Source organism: Drosophila willistoni, unplaced genomic scaffold, assembly GCF_018902025.1.
Source record: "Drosophila willistoni isolate 14030-0811.24 unplaced genomic scaffold, UCI_dwil_1.1 Seg586, whole genome shotgun sequence".
NCBI lineage: Eukaryota > Metazoa > Arthropoda > Insecta > Diptera > Drosophilidae > Drosophila > Drosophila willistoni.
Window position 1 is genome coordinate 96,257 of NW_025814504.1, and position 5,218 is coordinate 101,474.

The 5,218-nt window shown below is 34.5% G+C and overlaps 1 long non-coding RNA gene across 1 annotated transcript; it reads left to right on the forward strand.

Moving 5' to 3' along the window:
* The first annotated feature begins 2,411 nt into the window (after nucleotides 1–2,411).
* Nucleotides 2,412–3,131, forward strand: LOC124461662. The gene is made up of 2 exons (XR_006955204.1): nucleotides 2,412–2,578; nucleotides 2,633–3,131. It is a non-coding gene; the product is annotated as an uncharacterized LOC124461662 (long non-coding RNA).
* The last annotated feature ends 2,087 nt before the right edge of the window (nucleotides 3,132–5,218 follow it).

The following is a 5,218-nucleotide window of genomic DNA, read 5'->3' on the forward strand; positions in this document are numbered from 1 at the left end:
TTTAGAAAAAACGTTTTTTCATTTTGATGGCTATAGGTAAGGAAAGAGTTACCAGAAAAGTTGCAAGGGTATACAAACTTTAACGCGGTCGAAGTTAGCCCCGGCCCTAAATATAATTAAACCAGAGGGCCGGGGCTAACTTCGACCGCGTCAAAGTTTGTATACCCTTGCAATTTTTTTGGTAACTCTTTCCTTGCCTATAGCCATTAAAGTGGAAAAACGTTTTATCTAAAAAAGCTGTTTCCGAAAGAACGGCCTACAATCTTAGCATAGCAAATAACGACGATATTGATCAAAGTCACTGTTTTCCACCGATCGTTCCTATGGGAGCTATGTGATATAGTTACCCGATCTTTATCAAATTCGGCACAGACATTAATAGATATATAAAACTAACAAATATTTAATTTGAAAGCAATCACTTTAAAAATAACGAAGTTATTGACAAAAGTCACTGTTTTCGACCGATCGTTCCTATGGGAGCTATATGATATAGTCACCCGATCTTGATCAAATTTGGCATAGTCGTTAATATGTGTAATTAACTCACCAATATTAAATTTCACGACAATAGCTCGGAAAATAACGAAGTTATTATGAAAAGTCACTGTTCGTGACTTTGCCATTTGTATGGGAGCTATATGATATAGTGATCCGATCCGGCTGAATCCGAGATATACAACGCCTGCAGTATATACAAGCCTACATGCAAAATTTCAACTCTGTAGCTCTTACGGTCTACGAGGAGTTTGCGTTGATCCAGACGGACGGACAGACGGACAGACGGACGGACGGACGGACGGAGGGACGGACATGGCTATATGAACTCGTCTCGTCATGCTGATCAAGAATATATATACTTTATATGGTCGGAGATGCTTCCTTCTATGCGTTGCACACTTCTGACCAAAATTAATATACCCTTTTTGCAAGGGTATAAAAAAGTAAATATATTGAAAAATATGAAAGAAACTAACTTCGGCTATGCCGAACTTTATATACCCTTGCAGTATACTTGGCAATAATATTTTTCCTTTTTGAAATTTCTTGCCCTGCAACTCTATTCATCAATTCACAAACAAAATATTATTTCACTTTTAACTACAATTTTTTCTTCTTCCATTATTCCCTAAGCAACGCACGGCACGCATACACATACAGTTCATGTAGCGTTGCGTCTGTGTGTGTATGCGTGTGCTCTGTTGATTTGATGATGACGTAGTAGGCAGCAAGCAGCGCTGCCGGCAGCGTTTAAACCGATTTATATTGACTGTAACTTGTATTTTATTTATACGATCAGATTCAAATTTTGAGATTGAGATCTGAGATTTTATTCAATACTATCATATTGGTAAATTTCATGGGGATACTCCAATTTTTGCAAAAATGTTTCTTCTAGAGCTGTATGATATAGTTTTTAAGACGGCTGAGTAAAACGCATACGCACAGACGGACAGACGGACATGGCTATATCGGCTCAGCTTCTCATGCTGATCAAGAATTTATATACTTTATGGGGTCGGAAACGTCTCCTTCTGTGCGTTACAAACATCTGACTAATTTTAAACTACCCTCTTCAAGGGTATATGTGGGCATACATAATATACACATTGATGGGATAATGTTTAATGGTATTTTTGCAACCTGTGCAGAGCAATTTGTTACTAGACATCGACATTTAATGTGATTACAAACATGGGAGTAGCTAGAAAATCCGTTTCGGGGGTAATATTTTATTTTTTAATTTAATTTTCAATTAATTTTTAAAGTTTCTCATATCATAGCAAGTCAATCTAGTTACTAGAAATACTCACTCACAAAAGGTCATATGAGTTGAAAGAAAATATTTCAGTCGAATAGTAGCAATATTGCTGCGAGCTTGAAAATTATTTAAATAAAAAGTTTCAAAAATTATCGTGTTGGTGCTTGAGACAAAAATTAAAAAATAGATAAAATCCTTACATGAAAAACACGCGAATTTTAAAAAAATATATAACAACAAATTTTTAATCCAGTCCTAGTAAAACAGGAAACAGATTTCTTCCTTTACATCAAAATTACATACATATGTCAATTGCAAAAAGTTACTAAAGTTGAATATTGTCCCTTTGGCCACACTTAAGTTATACATATAAAATTCTACATCAAAATTAACTACAAATTTTAGCATACATTCATCCCTCTAATCTAAACATTTTTAAAATCCTTATTGTTTCTTTTGACAAAAATTGGGAAATACAAATTTAGAACATAATACCCAAAAAGTTACAAAAGTGGTTACGTTTAATCCTTTATATCAAAATTAAGTAAAATTTTAACACCGAATAAGAATAAAACTCTTCATCAAAATTAAGTACAAATTTTAAAATTAATTCCATAAAATGTTACAAAAGTTAAAAGTTATCATTCATTATACGAAATATATTTTTTTATTACATTACATCAAAATTAAGAACACATTCTATAAAAAATGGTTAAAGGTTACGAAAAACATATACATAATCCTTTATATCATATCATTGTGATTTTTAATGTCCTTTCGGCCAAAGTTACGAAGTACATATAATTAGGCGAAATTGTAAAAATATATTCTTTTATTTGGAAATTTGCCAAATTGGCTAAATTTTAAAAGATCCTGTAACCTGTATCCTGTAAGCGTACCAGTCCTATCCAAGATTATGTGCAGCAAGGCGACAGACCGTCAGCGCAGATTCTAGGATTGCAGGATGCTCACAGAAAATTAAAGGTTGCGGATGTTCCAGAAACGCTTGCACACCTCCTGTGTAGCCTTGGCAGCGATGAGGCTTAGGTACCTAGGAGTCCATCTGCTGAAAACGCTTCAGGATGCAGCCAAGCGAACAATATACGTGGGATGTTCGGGATGTTCAAGAAACACTTAGACACATCCTGTGCAGCCTTGGTAACGAGGCATAGCTACCCCATCTAAGAAATCGCTTCAGGATGCAGCCAAGCGAACAATTTATCAACTCTTGATGTCCTGTCAGATATAAGCCCCCGCTCCCGCACCCCGACGAAAATCTGTCTGTGGGACTCCTAGTGGATGGCCTGCTTAAACTAACCTAACCTATATCTAGAAAACCTAACCATTATATTTAATAATTGCAAAGTAATAACTTCTTTACAACAAAATTAAGTGAAAAACAAACGATCCTTCATCAAAATTACACAATAGCACAAAAATCGGGAAGTAATTTTTTAATTAAAAATTAAACTTAGTGTTCGTTAAAATTTCAGAATTTAAAAATTTAAGGTTATGGTGTTTCGTGGTTGGTTTGTTTTAAAAGTATCTGTCTGTGGTACTCCTAGTGGATGGCCTGCTTAAACTAACCTAACCAATATCTAGAAAATCTAACCATTATATTTAACAATTGCAAAGTTATAACTTCTTTACATCAAAATTAAGAGAAAAACAAACGATTCTTCATCAAAATTACACAAAAGCACAAAAATCGGGAAGTAATTTTTTAATTAAAAATTAAACTTAGTGTTCGTTAAAATTTCAGAATTTAAAAATTTAAGTATATGGTGTTTCATGGTTGTTTTGTTTTAAAAGTTTCTATATATCCCGTTTATATTAGTGTTTCCTAAAAACGCGAACTAAATTCAAACTTCGAAACCGCGTCTACGACATTCATACAACATTCAAACATCGCTTCGAAAACAAGTCACATATTAAAATTTTATGACCTCATTAAATTTTTCGCAGATACTTACTTTTAGGTGTACGAAATTCGCCAAATTCGTCTTGTTCTCTTAGGTTCACAATCAAATGTCAAAAACGTGCAGCAGCAGTTTTGAATTACGACGGCTTTGATTTTATATCGATTTGGACGATTTTGCAATTTGATTGAACCGATTACTCATTGAGGTATTTAAGAATACAGGCATATCATTTCTGTGAATATATTTGTGGAATTAAGTCCAGCATCATATATTTAAGAAGCCCTTTTCCGTGGTGAACAAATACTGACTGCATACAATGGAAACTTGCAGTCTCTGCAGTCAACGGATGTCCGACTTTCCATACGAAATCCAGTCTAACTAAGGTATAAAGTAGTCAAATTTCGAATTTTTCCGTGGCGTTTCCGCTCGACCATCGTATGAAAACAACTTGTTGCTCGGTCGGCAACAGTTCTATATTAACAGAGCTTTCTTTGAATCTGAAATGGCTGGCAAATGATGCTGTTAACTTAACATTATATACAACTATTTCCGTTAAGCACCGAAATAATTTATTAAAATTTTCTTTAATTTGTGATTTAGTTACTAATTTATAACCTGCAATTATTGATTGAACAGTATTTCAGGTGTTTAGGTCAAACTCACAAACATGGGAGTAAAAAATTAGTAAATAACATGAATTCGTAACAATTTTTAAATCAATAGGCAGTAAATAATTAGTTGTTTGTCAAGACATAAAATTTGGTGATTTATTTTTAACTATACCCTTGCTCAATATCCTTGCGAAGATCGAAGCTTAGAAGTTGGTTTCCGGTGTTAATTGATAAACAGTTTCAGTTCTGCCTTGTCCCTTTTTGTTAAGATTTGCCTTGACATTTCAGATAATCAAATTCTCCAACTCGAAATGTGTGAGGGGCATGCAGCAACGCCTCGTCGCGTTCTTGCATGTGACAATAAACGGCAATCATTTGTATATTACCAAGTGCTTAAACAAAAAACAAACCGAAAAAAATAATTCATAATAACTAACATAACTTCACTTCATTCCATTTGAGGCTTTAGGCTCTTGCATAAATTTTGCCTGATAAAATTTTCAATGGGCTGCGGCTGCTTCAATTTCGTTTGAAATATTGCGGCTGTATGATATTTCAATTTTCAATTAGTAAGACTAAAAAGTAAAAAAACAAAATGTGTACGCTTGTACAAGCAGCGAAATTCTGTCGACATGTGGCCCACGAACAAGATTTGACTTTTGCGTGGTCTTTGAAATGCATTTCTGAGTTGTATCAGTTTCTTTTTATGGCCAAACATTGTAGGTCCAAGAGTCAACAGTTTTGATGGAGAAGTGACTCATGGTAGGAAAAGTGGGCTTAAGTGTGTTATTAAGTCGTGCCTGAGAAGCCACAGAGATGGCTCAGAGCACTTTCCCGAACGGCTTTTTAAGTTTCCTAAAAACGAGGCTGTCCGTCGCCAGTGGGTTTTAAAATGTAATTTGCAATCTGACGTCAATGTTGAC